We start from the raw sequence: 20,305 nt of genomic DNA on the forward strand, positions 1-20,305 counted from the left end.
ACACATTTAAAATTTTAATCTTTCAAATGCATGTACATCAATGTTCATTACAACTCTATTTAAAATAGCCAAGACATGGAAATAACCCAAATGCATATCAAGAGATGATTTAAGAAGATGTGGCATATACATACAGACCCACATATATGATATATACATATATATATATATATATATATATATAATGGAATATTATTGTTGTTTAGTTGCTAAGTCATATCCTACTCTTTGGCAACCCCATAGACTGTAGCCTGTCAGCCTCCTCTGTCCATGGGATTTCCCAGACAAAAATACTGGAGTGGGTTGCCATTTCCTACTCCAGGGGATCCTCCTGACCCAGAGATCAAACCTGTGTCTCCTGCATTGGCAGGCAGATTCTTTACCACTGAGCCACCTGGGGAAGCCCCTTAATGGAATATTACTCGTCTATTAAAAAAAAGAAATATTGCTATTTGCAGCAACGTGGATGGATCTAGAAGTTACCATACTAAATGAAATAAGACAGAGAAAGACAAATACTATTTCAATATGATATCACTTCTATGTAGAATCTAAAAAATAATACAAATGAATCTATATGCAAAACAGAAACACTCACATGTATGCATGTGTTTGGTAACTTCTGGCCAGATTTTCTTGTTTTGGAGTTACAACATGGAATCCAGGAAGAATGTTGATGCGAATGCATACATGAGTGAGCTTGTGTATGCACATGTACCCTGTAGATCAGTGTGGAGAGATGCTGGGGTGGGGAGCTTGTTAGGAATCAGGTTCAGCAGTGCCGGGGGTAGTTAATGTTGCTGGTGTTCCCAGAAGATGAAATGAAATAGTTGTAATTGTGAGTCATTTCTTGGGAAGAATAAAAAGAATTTGGTAATTGATTTTGTATAGAGAGAAAAATCAGAGATGATTCCTAGGATTCAAACCCAGGTGACTAGTAGTTCCAATGGAGGATATAATACTAAGGTTTAGAGAATAAGTGGTGAGAAAGTAAAAGCAAGGAGTGTAGACCATCTTGCCAAGCGACCTATTTTTAAGATCCAAGAGTATAAAACAGTTGGGAGAATGATGGTCTAGCTAATACTTGTTATTTAATTATTTTGAAAATTATTTTTGGAGTATGTTTCTACATAGGTGTATATATTTGAAGTTTCAGGAAAAATTCTAAGTTCTGTATTTTCTGCAAGTTTGGAAGAAATTAGATGGTTTCTAAAGTTATTAAGGGAAAGGATATAGATAGTGTGATTTCTGGAAAGCTGATTTTTCTTATGAAAATGCACAAGATTAATGGAGTAGCAAATATAATCTATAAAAATGAACACCTAGGATACAAGAATACCGGGCCATTCCTTTCCACTGAGACAAGAATACTGGGCCATTCCTTTCCCATCATATTTTTAATAGCTTTCCACTATGGCAACCAGTCACACTATTTTTTTAATAGAAATTTAAATATGCTGGGCTATTGAAAGAATGCAGTTGATCTTATATGATCAAAGCAATGATGAACTATGAGAACTATGATGGGATAGAATGAGACTTGTGAAATTATTTCTGTTGTTTGACAGTAACATATGCAAACAATTTGTTCAGATTCTGTTGGGAAAGTTAAACATATGTAATTTGATACATATGTATGTGAAATCATCATTTTCCTTTAACTTAGAACTGAGATATGAGTCCTAAGTGAATGGCTTCATTACTAATGAAAAAAAAGATCTTCACGACCCAGATAATCATGATGGTGTGATCACTGACCTAGAGCCAGACATCCTGGAATGTGAAGTCAAGTGGGCCTTAGAAAGCATCACTACGAACAAAGCTAGTGGAGGTGATGGAATTCCAGTTGAACTATTTCAAATCCTGAAAGATGATGCTGTGAAAGTGCTGCACTCAATATGCCAGCAAATTTGGAAAACTCAGCAGTGGCCACAGGACTGGAAAAGGTCAGTTTTCATTCCAATTCCAAAGAAAGGCAATGCCAAAGAATGCTCAAACTACCGCACAATTGCACTCATCTCACATGCTAGTAAAGTAATGCTCAAAATTCTCCAAGCCAGGCTTCAGCAATACATGAACCGTGAACTTCCAGATGTTCAAGCTGGTTTTAGAAAAGGCAGAGGAACCAGAGATCAAATTGCCAACATCTGCTGGATCATGGAAAAAGCAAGAGAGTTCCAGAAAAACATCTATTTCTGCTTTATTGAGTACGCCAAAGCCTTTGACTGCGTGGACCACAATAAACTGTGGAAAATTCTGAAAGAGATGGGAATACCAGACCACCTGATCTACCTCTTGAGAAATTTATATGCAGGTCAGGAAGCAACAGTTAGAACTGAACATGGCACAACAGATTGGTTTCAAATAGGAAAAGGAGTATATCAAGGCTGTATATTGTCACCCTGCTTATTTAACTTATATGCAGAGTACATCATGAGAAACGCTGGGCTGGAAGAAGCACACGCTGGACTCAAGATTGCCAGGAGAAATATCAATAACCTCAGATATGCAGATGACACCACCCTTATGGCAGAAAGAGAAGATGAACTCAAAAGCCTCTTGATGAAAGTGAAAGTGGAGAGTGAAGAAGTTGGCTTAAAGCTCAACATTCAGAAAACGAAGATCATGGCATCCGGTCCCATCACTTCATGGCAAATAGATGTGGAAACAGTGGAAACAGTGTCAGACTCTATTTTTGGGGGCTCCAAAATCACTGCAGATGGTGACTGCAGCCATGAAATTAAAAGACGCTTACTCCTTGGAAGAAAAGTTACGACCAACCTAGATAGCGTATTGAAAAACAGAGACATTACTTTGCCAACAAAGGTCTGTCTAGTCAAGGCTATGGTTTTTCCTGTGGTCATGTATGGATGTGAGAGTTGGACTGTGAAGAAAGCTGAGCACCTAAGAATTGATGCTTTTGAACTGTGGTGTTGGAGAAGACTCTTAAGAGTCCCTTGGACTGCAAGGAGATCCAACCAGTCCATTCTGAAGGAGATCATCCCTGGGATTTCTTTGGAAGGAATGATGCTAAAGCTGAAACTCCAGTACTTTGGCCACCTCATGCGAAGAGTTGACTCGTTGGAAAAGACTCTGATGCTAGGAGGGATTGGGGGCAGGAGGAGAAGGGGACAACAGAGGATGAGATGGCTGGATGGCATCACTGACTTGATGGACGTGAGTTTGAGTGAACTCCGGGAGTTGGTGATGGACAGGGAGGCCTGGCGTGCTGCGATTCATGGGGTTGCAAAGAGTCAGACACGACTAAACGACTGAACTGAACTGAACTAACACTAGAAATTATAGCTTTTGTCCATGACAGAAGAGAGTGTGTTTGGGATCAGAAACATAAAACAGCATTTTGTTCAAAACCACTTTTCAAAAGCCATTAACAAGATAGAGTCACTTCTGTGTGAAACCATGGGTAGCATGGGGATGCTGTCTAGAAAAATAAAGATGAATCCAGAGTGAGAAATAATACCGCTGATGCACATTTTATGGCAGGCACTATTCTAAGAATCCCTGGAGAAGGGAAAGGCTACCCACTCCAGTTGTTGGCCTGGAGAATTCCATGGAGTGTATAGTTCATGGGGTCGCAAAGGGTCAGACACAACTGAGTGACTTTCACTTCACTATTCTAAGCATGTTAGATTCGATGTGTTATCTCACTTCATCCTTCTGACATCATCATGTGGTAAGCCCTGTCATCATCATTTTTTAGGTGAAGAAACGAAGGTATAGAGCTGGGAAGAGATTATTTTGCTTGAGGTTGGTAGAGCTGGGATATGAACCCAGGCAGTGCAGCTTACCCTGCCAATGCAGGAGACATAAGAGACACAAGTTTGAACCCTGGGTTGGGAAGATCCCCTGGAGGAGAGCATGGCCACCCACTCCAGTATTCTCGCCTGGAGAATCCCCATGGACAGAGGAGCCTGGTGGGCTACAGTCCATAGGGTTGCAAAGAGGTGGACACAACTGAAGCGACTTAGCCCATAGCAAATGCAACTTAGAAATAGAAACACTTACCTATTATACCTTGCTATTTGTAAAGGACATCAGCATTCTTCAACTAAAAAATCTGCTTAAAAATGATTTCACAACAGGAAGCTAACTGGAAGTAATGCTTGGTGATTGCCTCTGAATTCACTCTGTGAAGATAGAATCAGAGCAGATAAAAGAGAGCTACTTTCTTTGGGGATAAATTGACTGTGACAACTGTAAACTCCTTATCTTGGGAGGTACTATTTTTAGACTAGGGACAGATAGTCTAGCAAAAAAAAAAACCTTCTCTGGAAGTGAAGAAATTAAGTCTTTGGACTCTGTATCACTGTGAACCCTGTAATACTAATCGTGTACCGCCACCACTGCATCTCACTGTGGGGGGCTCGGACTGAATTGCCATTACTTTACTAGTGTCATTGCCTGCTCATTTAACTAAATGATAAAATTCTGACCAGTGGAACAGATGTGGACTTGGCTGCTCTGCTCTGTGTGTGGCAATGAAGGACAGTAAACATGCAGGGAAAGTCACGCCTGCGTACTCACAAGTGACTGAAGCAGTGGAAGCCTCTGCTAGGAGGAGGGGAGAAGATGATGTGAAAGGCTGTCAGCTCAGTAGTGGGGACAGTGCAGGGAGTCAGGGATCTGGAAGACCTCAGGCCTGATGGCTGATTGAATGTAGTGTTAGTTGTTTAGTTGTGTTTGACTCTTTTGAGACCCCATGGACTATAGCCCACCAGACTCCTCTGTTCATGGAATTCTCCAGGCAAGAATACTGGAGTGGGTAGCCATTCCCTTCTCCAGAGGATCTTCCCGACCCAGGGATCAAACCCAAGTCTCCTGGGTCTCCTACACTGACAGGGGGTTTCTTTACCACTAGCATCACCTGGGAAGCCCGTCTAAGCCATTGTGTGTGTGCTCAAAGTCCCCTCAGTCATGCTCGTTTCTGTGAGACCCTATGGACTCTGGAGAAGGAAATGGCAACCCATTCTAGTACTCTTGCATCGAAAATTCCATGGACGGAGAAGCCTGGTGGACTGCAGTCCATGGGGTCGCAGAGTCAGACAGGACTGAGTGACTTCACTTGCTTTCACTGTGGACTGTTAGATGAATTTAATTCATTGATGTGCTCAACAGCCCCACTGCCTGGGGAAGAAAGGGATATGTCTCTGGATGCTGCTGGTTCACAAGTTCTCAGGATAGTCAAGTTTGTACACAGCTGCTGCAAGTAAATTGAAAAAATGATGACTAAAGTATAGGTAGTCCCACATTTGACTTTCATTAATTATTTTGGCCTGTTTTAAGGGCCCATTACAAATTTCAAGAAACTTGCTTTTTAAAAATTAAAAAGAATTTTTTTGAAATAGAGTTGATTTATAATGTTTTAGTTTCAGGTGTACAGCAAGGTGATTGTTATATATATGTATGTGTGTGTGTGTATATATATATGTGTGTGTATATATATATATACACACATATATATATAAGCTGTGAAAAGAAGAGAAGCGAAAAGCAAAGGCTAAAAGGAAAGATATAAACATCTGAATGCAGAATTCCAAAGAATAGCAAGAAGAGATAAGAAAGCCTTCTTCAGTGATCAATGCAAAGAAATAGAGGAAAACAACAGAATGGGAAAGACTAGAGATCTCTTCAAGAAAATCAGAGATACCAAAGGAACATTTCATGCAAGGATGGGCTCAATAAAGGACAGAAATGGTATGGACCTAACAGAAGCAGAAGATATTAAGAAGAGGTGGCAAGAATACACAGAAGAACTGTACAAAAATGATCTTCACGACCCAGATAATCATGATGGTGTGATCACTGACCTAGAGCCAGACATCCTGGAATGTAAAGTCAAGTGGGCTTTAGAAAGCATCACTACAAACAAAGCTAGTGGAGGTGATAGAATTCCAGTTGAGCTATTCCAAATCCTGAAAGATGATGCTGTGAAAGTGCTGCACTCAATATGCCAGCAAATTTGGAAAACTCAGCAGTGGCCACAGGACTGGAAAAAGTCAGTTTTCATTCCAATCTCAAAGAAAGGCAATGCCAAAGAATGCTCAAACTACCGCACAGTTGCACTCATCTCACACGCTAGTAAAGTCATGCTCAAAGTTCTCCAAGCCAGGCTTCAGCAATATGTGAACCGTGAACTTCCTGATGTTCAAGCTGGTTTTAGAAAAGGCAGAGGAACCAGAGATCAAATTGCCAACATCCGTTGGATCATGGAAAAAGCAAGAGAGTTCCAGAAAAACATCTATTTCTGCTTTATTGAGTACGCCAAAGCATTTGACTGCGTGGACCACAATAAACTGTGGAAAATTCTGAAAGAGATGGGAATACCAGACCACCTGACCTGCCTCTTGAGAAATTTGTATGCAGGTCAGGAAGCAACAGTTAGAACTGGACATGGAACAACAGACTGGTTCCAAATAGGAAAAGGAGTTCGTCAAGGCTGTATATTGTCACCCTGCTTATTTAACTTCTATGCAGAGTACATCATGAGAAATGCTGGGCTGGAAGAAGCACAAGCTGGAATCAAGATTGCTGGGAGAAATATCAGTCACCTCAGATATGCAGATGACACCACCCTTATGGCAGAAAGAGAAGATGAACTAAAAAGCCTCTTGATGAAAGTGAAAGTGGAGAGTGAAAAAGTTGGCTTAAAGCTCAACATTCAGAAAACGAAGATCATGGCATCCGGTCCCATCACTTCATGGGAAATAGATAGGGAAACAGTGGAAACAGTGTCAGACTCTATTTTTGGGGGCTCCAAAATCACTGCAGATGGTGACTGCAGCCATGAAATTAAAAGACGCTTACTCCTTGGAAGGAAAGTTATGAGCAACCTAGATAGCATATTCAAAAGCAGAGACGTTACTTTGCCAACAAAGGTTCATCTAGTCAAGGCTATGGTTTTTCCTGTGGCCATGTATGGATGTGAGAGTTGGACTGTGAAGAAGGCTGAGCGCCGAAGAATTGATGCTTTTCAACTGTGGTGTTGGAGAAGACTCTTGAGAGTCCCTTGGACTGCAAGGAGATCCAACCAGTCCATTCTGAAGGAGATCATCCCTGGGATTTCTTTGGAGGGAATGATGCTAAAGCTGAAACTCCAGTACTTTGGCCACCTCATGCGAAGAGTTGACTCATTGGAAAAGACTCTGATGCTGGGAAGGATTGGGGGCAGGAGGAGAAGGGGACGACAGAGGATGAGATGGCTGGATGGCATCACCGACTCGATGGACGTGAGTCTGAGTGAACTCTCGGAGTTGGTGATGGACAGTGAGGCCTGGTGTGCTGCGATTCATGGGGTCGCAAAGAGTCGGACATGACTGATCTGATCTGATACACACACACACACACACACACATATATATACCAGTTATATATGTATATACCTTTTCAGATTCTTTTTCATTATAGGTTATTACAAGTTACTAAATATAGTTCCCTGGGCTATATAGTAGGTCCTTGTTTATCTGTTTTCAATAGAGTAGTGTGTATCTGTTAATCCCAAACTCCTAATTCATTCCCCACTTTCCCCTTTGACAATAAGTTTGTTTTCTGTATCTGTGCGTCTATTTCCGTTTTGTAAATCAGTTGATTTGTATCATTTTTTGAGGTGTCACATGTAAGTGATATCATATAATATTTGTCTTTGTCTGACTTACTTCACTTAGTGTGGTAGTCTCTATATCTGCCGCTGTTGCTGCAAATTCATTAATGGTTTTATCCATGTTCCATAGGATGTGCCTCCCTGTTGCATATACTCTTTCCTTCAGAATCTGTGTGGTCTGTGGGAGGCAGAGGGACTGCTGATGCTCCTACTAGCCAGTTTTTTCGTGTGCTTAATTCTAAGTTCCTAGAGGGCCAGCTCTCCATTCTTTGTACAGTGGCTGCTGTGAGGCTGACCCAGCAATAGAGGTGGCCGGTGTGGAAGCGGGTCTGCGCAGGAGCAAGGTAGTATGGAGTAGTGCAGTAAGAGTGTATATGCAGGGATGTTCATAGGAAAAGGGGGTTTTTGAAGCAATGAAATTATCTCCAGGATATAACATGGCATTTTTAGACTCTATCATTCTAAACATTACGTATCATGGGTTGGCCAACTTTTTCTATAAAGGGTCAGATAGTACATCTTCTCGGTTTTGCAAATCATATGTTTTCTGTTAAAATCTACTTGGCTCTGGGATGGGTATCAAAGCAGTCATGGATGATACAGAAACAGATGGTTGCAACCATGTCCCAGGGAAGTTTTCTGTACAGAGAACAAAGGGGGGCACTTTGGTCTATGGGCTAAAGTCTGCAGACTCCTGGTTTAGTTCATGTACTCTCATATATACACTTATGCGCACTGAAAAACAGTAACATCTCACCGTATTTTTTCTTAATATGTGTTTCACTTGTACTGGACTTCTGACCTGGCCTCAGATTCTCATTTCTATATTCAACATCCATTTGGTCACTGTTACAAGGTATCAAGTGTTGTACTAAACATACAGGTGTAAGGAGGAAAAGGGTAGCTTCTTCCCTTAAGGACATCAGTGCCTGATAAGAAATATAAAATACAAATAAATATAATAAAATATAAAATACAGTGTCATGTGCTGTAACAGCTTTATGTACAATAGTCTGAGAGGGGCACAAAGTACCAGTAACTAACACCTTCTGAGGAAGAGATGTCTCAAGGGCGTCTTTAAGGATTGATAGGATTTCAGATTTGGGTAAAGAAGGGGCTAGAGCACATGTGAACTGAGGTGGGGATACTAGGAGAGGAGTTACAATAAGGGACCAGACCAGAACAGACATCATATTTCTTTCTAGAGAGTTTTTCTCCTCAGAGAGTCTTGTTTGGTTAAAATGACATTCCTTCCATTAAATTTTCCTGTGGATTTGTTGTGTCTTTCTTGAGCTATGTCACCTTCTGCCTTGTGTTATAGTTATCTTACACTCATTTTCCTCATGAATATCTTACTTAACTTTTCTAGAAAAGAAGACTCTGTTTTACTCATTTTGCATTCTCCCCTAACATATAGGTTTTATTCTTGACTGGGTCTTGAGACCTTAACTTTTACCACTTAAATTTGACTCCCACTCAGTTGTTTACTTTCTCTGCCTCAATCCTGGCTGCAATTTCAAAACAGATGCTTCAATGTCTGTTTCAGTTTTGTTTCTTATTCCCAGTACTCAGATATGGCTGCTAACACACTTATGACTTCAGAATAATCAATATTGACCAGTTACATGAAGAAGAGTGGTACCAGAGAAAATGAATGTATCAAGATGCAGGGGATTCTCAGCTGAGTTGCACAGAGAGTGTAAACAGTTAACTGGAGCAGGAATTCTGAGATTCACCTTTAAAAGATCTCTTAGTGCTTTCATTTTGAATTACATACTAGAAACGGAACTTGACATGAAGAAGGAGAGTGGAAAGTGGTGCTTTTGGAGTTGTATTTTTATATTGTTCTGGATATCCAGAGTAGGCTGTTAAATGTCCAACTGGGGGAAATAAGGAGGGAAGGATTAGTGATGATATACTAGATTCAGTAAAGAACCTGGTTAGGACAGGAAGTAGTGTGAGAACACAGAGAATGGAGTTGAATTCTTGCAACCTGATGGAGTATCAACTCTGAACCACACTCTGCATTGCAGTTGCAATCTAGAAACTTGAGGCAGACAGAGACAGGGCCCTTATTAAGGAGTTTGGGTGCAACTCATGAGGAAGAATGGCCTTTTGTTTGGGAAGAGTTCTGTCATGATCTGTAAAGTCTTGTGACTCAAGGAGATGATTACTTTCTACACTTAGGGGTAAGGGTTTCTCTGAATAGACCTAGTTGTGCTTGTGAGCTGGCAGTCAGAGACATTCTTAGATTAGGAGGTAGACATAGATGCAACTAGACACATGCAATTAAACAATGATCCCTGGAGGACCCACGACCGAGTTTTTGCCTCCATGGGTAGAATTGTAGATGTTATAGTAGGACAACTATTTGATAGGTTTCTAGTCCACAAGAAGGAGAGAAATAATTATTGTTTGCCTATTGTGGTAGCCTTTATTGTCCAAAGATAACTATCCTGCATGTTCATCTACAATGAGATTTGCTACTCTCATTGAGAGGTGGAGCCTATTGTCCTACCCTTGACAATGGGAGGGCTATAGTCATAATTAAAGGAATGTGGTAGAAGTGATATGCATGACCTATGAGGCAAGCTCAGGAAAGGAGAAGCAGCTTTTGCCTAGCTTATTCTTAACTTCATGCTTGGAGCTTTGAGATACCCCATCAGAAGTCTAACCACCCTGACACGATGGTGTCCCTTCTAAATTCCTGACCCACAGGATCCACGGCCTTGTGTAATGGTGCTGGTTTTATGCCATTAAGCTTGGGGTGAGTGCAGCCACTGTGACTGGAATACCTACCATATGTCAGGCCCTGTGCTTAGGTTTTGTACACATTATTTCACTTAATCCTCAAACCAATCCTTAAAGAGTATTCTAATTACTAACATTTTTTAGATAAGAAAATTAAGATGGAGAGGAGTGAAGAAAGTCCACCTAAGTTATAACAATTAAGTGGATGAATCAGATTCATGTTAAGGAGTAGTCATGTCCAGTGCCTGTAACATTTGGTAACAATCACTGCTAAATGCTAGTATTCAGGTTTCACCTTAATTCTAGTGAGTAAACATGCAAAGATGGGCACAATAAAGGCCAGAAATGGTATGCACCTATCAGAAGCAGGAGATATTAAGAAGAGGTGGCAAGAATACACAGAAGAACTGTGCAGAAAAGATCTTCATGACCAAGGTAAGCATGATGGTGTGCTTACCTCACCTAGAGCCAGACATCCTGGAATGTGAAGTCAAGTGGGCCTTAGGAAGCATCACTACAAACAAAGCTAGAGGAGGTGTTGGAATTCCAGTTGAGCTATTTCGAATCCTAAAAGATGATGCTGTGAAAGTGCTGCACTCAATATGCCAGTAAATTTGGAAAAATAGCAGTGGCCACAGGACTGGAAAGAAAGGCAATGCCAAAGAATGCTCAAACTGCTGCACAATTGCACTCATCTCACACGGTAGTAAAGTAATGCTCAAAATACTCCAAGCCAGGCTTCAACAGTACATGAACTATGAACTTCCAGATGTTCAAGCTGGTTTTAGAAAAGGCAGAGGAACCAGAGATCAAATTGCCAACATCCGTTGGATCATTGAAAAAGCAAGAGAGTTCCAGAAAAACATCTACTTCTGCTTTATTGAGTATGCCAAAGCCTTTGACTGTGTGGATCACAACAAACTGCAGAAATTCTTCAAGAGATGGAAATAACAGACCACCTGACCTGCCTCCTGAGAAATCTGTATGCAGGTCAAGAAGCAACAGTTAGAACTGGACATGGAACAACACACTGGTTCCAAAGGAAAGGAGTATATCAAGGCTGTATATTGTCACCCTGCTTATTTAACTTATATGCAGAGTACATCATGAGAAACGCTGGACTGGATGAAGCACAAGCTGGATCAAGATTGCCGGGAGAAATATCAATACCCTCAGATATGCAGATGACACCACCCTTATGGCAGAAAGTGAAGAAGAACTAAAGAGCCTGTTGATGAAGGTGAAAGTGGAGAGTGAAGAAGTTGGCTTAAAGCTCAACATTCAGAAAACTAAGATCATGGCATCTGGTCCCATCACTTCATGGCAAATAGATGGGGAAACAATGGAAATAGTGACAGACTTTATTTTTTGGGGCTCCAAAATCACTGCAGATGGTGACTTCAGCCATGAAATTCGGACACTTGCTCCTTGGAATAAAAGTTATGACCAACCTAGACAGTTTATTAAAAAGCAGAGACATTACTTTGTCAACAAAGGTCTGTCTAGTCAAAGCTATGGTTTTTCCAGTGGTCATGTATGGATGGGAGAGTTGGACTACAAAGAAAGCTGAGCACCGAAGAATAGATGCTTTTGATCTGTGGTGTTGAAGAAGACTCTCGAGAGTCCCTTGGATGACTAGGAGATCAAACCAGTTAATCCTAAAGGAAATCAGTCCTGAATATTCATTGGAAGGACTGGTGCTGAAGTTGAAATCCAATAGTTTGGCCACCTGATACGAAGAACTGACTCTTTGGAAAAGACTCTGATGCCGGGAAAGATTGAAGGTGAGAGGAGAAGGAGATGACAGAGGATGAGATTGTTGGATGGCATCACAGACTCAATGGACTTGAGTTTGAGTGGACTCCAGGAGTTGGTGATGGACACTGAGGACTGGTGTGCTGCAGTACATGGGGTTGCAAAGAGTCAGACATGACTGAGTGACTGGACTGAACTTGAAACAGATGCCTCAGGAGATTTTTTTTTTTTCAGTCAGTGGGGAAGTTTGAAAACTTTGTGAAGGCATTATAGGAAGTGAACTTAATTTTCTCAATCATACTGCAATCTTTTAGAGATGCGACTCTGGAGAACCACACCTGACACAGTTTTTGGCAGAGAACAAGTGCTTATTAACTGAATGCTGAATTGAATTGGCTTTTGCAAATGATCTGACTCTGGCCATTCAAGACTGTATTCTGTGAATCACCAGTAGAGACATCAACCAGGATTTTGCTAGAAATAGACTCTTAGGCCCCATCACAGGACTTTTGTATCAAGATCTGCATTATAACAATATCCCCAGGTGTCTGAAACACATATGAGTTCGAGGAACAGTGATTCAACTAATTTTAGTCCTCACTTAGGAAAACTTCCCAGCAAGGAGAGTTGGGCTCCTTGCCACTAAGTTCTGCAAAGTGAAGAAATTTAAAGCACTCCCAGGAAGATGATTTTACAGCATGAAGACTGTGTCTTCAAGTAAGTCATTTTGGATACTATAGAGATAGATGATATGCGCTCTGAAACCTGGCGGTTACATTCTGTGCTAATGAAAAAGCTAAATTCAGCTATTAGTGCTTTGCCTGGAAAACGATTTCCTAACTGTCTCCCAGACAGTCGGTGCTAGTAAGCAATTTCTCAGGAAGGAAGCAGTTTGATAGACACAGGGTTTGTAGAGGGAATCAGCAACTGTGCTGGTAGTTTGTTTTCAAGCAGAGTTGGAGGGATCAATTTAATCTGTTTCTATCTTCTTGGTAGCACTGGTTCACACACATGATCTCTCCATTCCCTTGAAATAGTGACCAAGGCCCCTCTTGGAGGAAGTCTAGAAAAAAATACATTCTCTCCTTAGATTTACTTCATTTATAATCAATGAACCTGCAGTGCTGATTTATAATTGTAAACACATACGATTTAAAAATCCGTTTATTACCACATGTACTATCTTGGCCACAATCTTGGCCACAAATTTTGCATTCAACAAACCAATATACCTCAGTGCAATCTATTCTGCCAAAGATTCGCAGCGATATGAGGGAACAAGGTGAAGACTGCATTCGGTGAGGCAGGACTGGGGAAGAAATCCTCAGAATTTTCTTTGCTTAATTAAATGATATTTGGTCATCACCTTTGTGTCCAATCAACAGCTTCAGCCTCCCTCAAAGAGCTGTGTGGCTCCCCGACTCTGGACAGCACCACAACCTACCTCCCCATGATGAGATGCAAATACATGTTTAGCTTTTAAAAATATCTCAGTAAAAAGTTCTTTTCTTGTTTGTTTTTATTTAGTCACTAAGTCCTGTCTGACTCTTTGCAACTCCATTGTCTGTAGCCCGCCAGACTCTTCTTTCCAAAAGACTTTCCAAGCAATAATACTAGAGTGGGTTGCCATTTCCTCCTCCAGGGGATCTTTCCGACCCAGGGACCGAACTCAGGGCTCCTGCATTGGCAGGCAGACTCTTTACCATTGGGCCACCAGAGAAGCCCCCCAAAAGCCCTTTAGTGAATGACTAAAGGCTTCCCAGGTGGCTCAATGGTAATGAACCTGACAGCAATGCAGGAGTCCTGAGTTCGATCCCTGGGTCAGGAAGATCCCCTGGAGGAGGAAATGACAACCCACTCCAATATTCTTGTCTGGAAAATTCCATGGACAGAGGAGCCTGATTGGCTATAGTCCATAGGGTCACAAAAGGTCAGACATGACTGAGCACACAGTGAGTGATTATTCCTACTTTGTTTGATAATAAGATCTTACGTTTAGTGACTTTTCTTAGCATCCACTCAACTCCCCTTTAAGGTTAGTGCTAAGAAAGGAATGAGTACTTAGACACATTCTGCTTTTTCTCTTGCTTTTGGTACCAACAGGACTCAGACAATCACCGTTCTGTATGCAGTATTGCCCTGGGTACCAGAAAGATAACATCACTCCCTAGCCTGCTCCCACTCTAGCGTTGCCAGTTCCAATTTTGTCTCCCTTTTCTCACAGGTGTCATTGTCATTCCTTTTAATTATCATTATGGCTATCATCTGAATCATATTCCTCATGTAATTTAATTTTTTTTTAATAATGTAGAACTCAATAGGAGATGTTACAGGTCATAGAGTTCTGACTGTATTGAGACTCATGGAGAGATGACCTCTTTGGGATTCATTTAACAAACACCATTTCTATATTACCTGTGAATCTTTATTGCTGTGGAAAGAAATGATTTGTGTCAGGTACAAAATGAAGTGTCATGGTGTGGGTTGTATTAGTAGTTCTGTTATTTGGAGCTATTAGGATTGCATAAGAACTTAAACTCTAGGTAACTTTTTAAAGTGGGAAAATAGCTGTGTAGTAGAAATATATGGCATTAAGACCAGAAGTCTTGACTCTAATTAATGAGGTCTGTGACTTTAGAACTAGCATGTGACTTTAGAACTATCAAAAAGCACCTCCCAATGTAGAAGCATCAAGGAAAGGGCAGTGTGAGCCTCCTGTTCTCAGTAACGCAGACTTTGGGTATTTTGTTTATGATCCATTGTTGTAGCACCATGGACGTGTTAGAGCTTCTCCTGAGGCCAGACCGTTGGGGGCAGGGATTACATCCTAACCGTATTGATAGCCTCACATGTTGTCCCTGATGTGACTCACATGCTGAGCAGTGCATTTGAAAAGAAGGAGTGAATTTATTCCAAAGAATGGCGCAGAGAGATAAGAAAGCCTTCTTCAGTGACCAATGCAAAGAAATAGAGGAAAACAATAGAATGAGAAACACAAGAGATCTCTTCAAGAAAATTAGTGATACCAAGGGAACATTTCATGCAAATATGGGCACAATAAAGGACAGAAATGGTGTAGACTTAACAAAGCAGAAGATATTAAGAAGAGGTGGCAAGAATACACAGAAGAACTGTACAAAAAAGAGCTTCATGACCCAAATGAGCATGATGGTGTTCACTCATCTAGAGCCAGACATCCTGGAATGTGAAGTCAAGTGGGCCTTAGGAAGCATCAGTATGATCAAAGCTAGTGGAGGTGTTGGAATTCCAGTTGAGCTATTTCAAATCCTAAAAGATGATGCTGTGAAAGTGCTGCACTCAATATGCCAGCAAATTTGGAAAAATTCAGCAGTGGCCACAGGACTGGAAAAGGTCAGTTTTCGTTCCAAACTCAAAGAGAGTCAATGCCAAAGAATGCTCAAACTACTGCACAATTGCACTCATCTCACACGTTAGTAAAGTAATGCTCAAAATTCTCCAAGCCAGGCTTCAGCAATATGTGAACCGTGAACTTCCTGATGTTCAAGCTGGTTTTAGAAAAGGCAGAGGAACCAGAGATTAAATTGCCAACATCCGCTGGATCATCGAAAAAGCAAGAGAGTTCCAGAAAAACATCTACTTCTGCTTTATTGAGTATGCCAAAGCCTTTGACTGTGTGGGTCACAACAAACTCTGGAAAATTCTTCAAGAGATGGGAATATCAGACCACTTGACCTGCCTCCTGAGAAATCTGTATGCAGGTCAAGAAACAAAAGTTAGAGCTGGACATGGAACAACAGACTGGTTCCAAATCGGGAAAGGAGTATGTCAAGGCTGTGTATTGTCACTCTGCTTATTTAACTTATATGCATGCAGAGTACATCATGAGAAATGCTGGGCTGGAAGAAGCACAAGCTGGAATCAGGATTGCTGGGAGAAATATCAATAACCTCAGATATGCAGATGACACCACCCTTATGGCAGGAAGTCAAGAAGAACTAAAGAGCCTCTTGATGAAAGTGAAAGAGGAAATTGGAAGAGCTGGCTTAAAACTCAACATTTAAAAAAAAACTAAGATCATGGCATCTGGTCCCATCACTTCATGGCAAATAGATGGAAACAGTGTCAGACTTTATTTTCTTGGGCTCCAAAATCACTGCAGATGGTGACTGCAGCAATGAAATTGAAAGACACTTGCTCCTTGGAAGAAAAGTTATGACCAACCTAGACAGCATATTAAAAAGCAGAGACATTACTTTGCCAGCAAAGGTCCATCTAATCAAAGCTATGGTTTTTCCAGTAGTCATGTATGGATGTGAGAGTTGGACTATAAAGAAAACTGAGTGCCAAAGAATTGATGTTTTTTAACTGTGGTGTTGGAGAAGACTCTTGAGAGTCCTTTGGACTGCAGGGTGATCCAACCAGGCAATCCTAAAGGAAATCAGTCCTGAATATTCGTTGGAAGGACTGGTGCTGAAGCTGAAACTCCAATACTTTGGCCACCTAACGTGAAGAACTGACTCATTGGAAAAGAACCTGATGTTTTGAAAGATTGAAGGCAGGAGGGGAAGGGGACGACAGAGGATGAGATGGTTGGATGGCATCACTGACTTGATGGACATGAGTTTGAGCAACCTTTGGGAGTTGGTGATGGACAGAGAACCTTGGCCTGCTGCCGTCCATGGGTTCACAAAGAGTCAGACACTACTGAGTGACTGAACTGAACTGACTGAGTGAATTTATTAACTAAAGAATGATAAATCTTGGCACATGTGAGTTCATGCAGAGCCACATGATGAATAAAGAATCTAATAGACAAGCTTCATGCATCATCAAGAGGAATCTTTCTCACATTCCCTAGATAATACAAATCCCTTTTTAAAAATAGAACTTTCTGAGGATAACTCAAGATGTGATGAATCAGAATTGCTGGTGGTGGGGAAGAGAAGGGACTATGAGTTTGTATTTTTCACAAGCACCTCTGAGGACTCTTAGGCCTAGATGAGTGTAGGAAACACTGATGTTTAGGGTTGTGCCCAGTCTCAAAGGTCTTCCAACTTTAAGTTTTTATGTTGTCGGCCTTTTTCTTCCAGAGGCCAAGTTCTCTACAGGGAGGAGTCTCGGCTTGCTGAATTTTAAGGTCTCTTGACAACTCTGGCTTCCCAGATGTCCGTGTTTCTCTTAGAGTCTTCCATGCCTCCCAGTGGTGTCCTCTCTCCAAGGTACTCAGTAGCCTCTCACTGTGATGGGTGTGCCAGCTCATGACTTCCTCTCTATACTGACCAGCTGGATCTGTGCTTTCTTAAGAATGCCTCCCAGCATTGGACCAGCCTTTCTCCTTTGCCTCAGAATGCATTTATTCCAGGTGTCAAGTCTTTGACAGGGTAACGGGTACACTTTAATAGAAGTCTTAAGGAGATGATAAGGTCATTTCAGAATGGCCAAGATAAACATCTTTTAGACATTTAATCTTTCTGTCCATTAATAGAATGTTTACTCTTCATCTTATGCTGTATTAGAGTGTCATGCTCACACACAAGAGTGTATATATTTTCATGCTTAATTATAGGTTTAATCCAGTGGCCTAAGTTTAAGATTTGAATTATCAAATAGGAATCCCAGAACAATGACAAAGTTATCTATCATGAAATAAAAAGCTCTCCTTTATAGAGGAGGATATGTGTTTTGAAGAAGTATACAGATATCATTTGATCAGATTCTTCTTATCTGTGTCAAGGAAGAGCAGAAATTTCCATGTTTTTAGGGGTCAAATGAATGCCTCCTAGATTTTTCCCTTACTTGGTATTTCATCCAAGAGGCCATGAGGAAGAAATTAAAAACTCATCAACAAACCAGCATGAAGGCTGGGAGGCTGGAAGCTTTCATCTGTTACATACTAGGCTACCGTATAACCCCTTTTGAACTCTTCTTCTGCTCAGTGGATATATTTGCTACTGATTTGGTTCTGAGCAATGTGGATTCTTGGGGACAGCTGTCTTCATAGCCAGTGAGCATGAATGTGAGCAGCTAAGCAAGGTGCATGTCAGTGACCCCAGCAGCTGATATGATAGACCATCAGTTTCCCCTTGGGGCCCCAGACAAGCGAAGGCCTGACCAAACTACTTAGATCAGCCCCCTCTCTGTTTGTAAAACCTCTCTCATTTCTCTCACAGAACACAGAGCCGGTTTATTTTATTGCTGGTCTCATTCTCTCTACCACAAAGTATATGCTAAGAAGCAGAATTTTGCTCACTCTTGTCTCTTGTATTTAAAAGTACTTGCCATACAGTAGGTACTCAGTGAATATCTGTTGAATGAATGAATGCTTTCACACAAACCCCACTATGTGGACAGGCCATTTTAGGTGCTGACTTTTTGTGACATACACTGTGATACACTGTGTTAGTTCACACTTGATTTGCTTGGTTGTGGCTTTCTGTGGTAGAGTACAAATTGAGGAGGGGATGTACAGTTCAGAAAGAAGGATTAAGCTCAGCCCATGCCCAAAGAACCCAGACTGTTGCCTGTCTATTGTTTAGTCGCTAATTGGTGTCTGACTCTTGTGATCCCATGGACTGTAGCCCACCAGGCTCCTCTGTCCATGGGATTTCCCAGGCAAGAATACTGGAGTAGATTACCACTTCCTTCTCCAGGAGATCTTTATGACCCAGGGGTCAATCATAACCATTGTCTCCTGTATCAGCAGGTGGATTCTTTACCACTGATTGCCTCTCTTTCTCTTATTTCTTCGTATTTTTAATCAGTGTGTATGTATGTGCGTATGCATGTGTTTTCCATTTTCACTCTTCAGGTTCACTCTTATCCACTCCCATAACTTGACTTGTTCCCCGTAGCCTGGCTTCCATTCCTCTTCTGATACCTAAAGCTGTTGTCACCAACTACTCAAGGGCACCTTGTTTTGGATCCTCACCAGCACATCAAATTCAACATGCTTAGTAGGATGCCCTTGACATTGCCCACTTCCACATGAATTCGGAGATGTTTTTGATTCCACCTTAAGCCAGCCGGTGCCATTCAGAGCTCAAAGGCAGCAGTGGCTTAGTTATAGTCTTGTTTAGAGAACATAGGAGGGCCTTAGTTCCTGTTCACACGACCAAACCAAAGAAGTGGACAATTGTAATCTTCCTTAACTAATGATTATTCCAGTTTCCTGTATTTAATAGAGCATTCCAAGGCCTTGAGGGGGTTAAGTGAGTTGCCCTTGGCCACAAACTAATTAATAGCATTTATGCTTCTGGCCCCTGGGTGTCCTGATTTCTAGTTTGGGGTTCTTTTCTCTCCACCACCTCTGATTAGGGAGATTTGCTTTTGCAGAGATGGGTGGTGGCTCTGAGAGAACGTTGGGACAATGATGCTCAGCCTCAGTGTGGCAGAAAATAATACCCTGGACCTCTCTAGCAAACCAGCAACTAGCCTCAAGTGTTTGGAAACAAAAGGACTATTTCTAGTAGAAAGGATGTCTTACATTTACCAAAGAGATGCAGGGATGTCCTTTTAATCTCCCCCTTTTCTCTCTCTGTCTCAAACACAGACACACACACACCCACATACACACCCACACACACACCCATGTATCATTCTTATTCAAAGGGTCAGATTGTGAGAAATCTGAAAGCAAACAGTGCTCTGTTTGTTTTTCAGTGTTTATTTAATTGACTAGATCATTACATTCAAATCTTAGGTGGTAGTTAGTCTGGATAAATTGCAACGTGGAATTCATGCATGGATGAGAATGCTTGCTTTACAACCCCAAGATAAATGCAGGACTAAAATAATGACTTAAGGCCAGGTGGGCTGAAGAATGTAAATGGTAACAGATTTACGTTTTCATTTTAAAAAATCCTGCTAATATAGGCATATATAAAGCCTAAAACATCACACTCAGCGATGAAGACATTCATTTTGCTTATACAACACTCTTCACACTTGTAGAATTTCTGACAGTTTCAGGGACCCAGAAGAATTAAGAGGTCTTTAGCAAATGAATGTACATCAATAAAATACCCTTAGCGAGGTGTTTTGTTTTTTTTTTTTTAAGCTGATCCTATATTTTCTCCTTACTGTCACTGACTGGGAGGATGGTATGTGCACTGTTTTACAATGACTTCTTGATGTTTTCTTCCTGTTCTGGATATTCCCTTTGTGATTTGGAAATCAGAAGTGCTGCAGAGTTTTACCTTT

At 41.2% G+C, this 20,305-nt stretch overlaps 1 protein-coding gene and 1 long non-coding RNA gene across 6 annotated transcripts in view; one reads left to right on the forward strand and one right to left on the reverse strand.

Moving 5' to 3' along the window:
- Positions 1-20,305, reverse strand: part of GRM3 (glutamate metabotropic receptor 3) — a 248,017-nt gene that overhangs the window by 142,299 nt on the left and 85,413 nt on the right. The window lies entirely within an intron of this gene.
- Positions 1-20,305, forward strand: part of LOC123334681 — a 178,033-nt gene that overhangs the window by 14,102 nt on the left and 143,626 nt on the right. The window lies entirely within an intron of this gene.

This window comes from Bubalus bubalis, chromosome 8 (genome assembly GCF_019923935.1).
Source record: "Bubalus bubalis isolate 160015118507 breed Murrah chromosome 8, NDDB_SH_1, whole genome shotgun sequence".
NCBI classification, from domain to species: domain Eukaryota; kingdom Metazoa; phylum Chordata; class Mammalia; order Artiodactyla; family Bovidae; genus Bubalus; species Bubalus bubalis.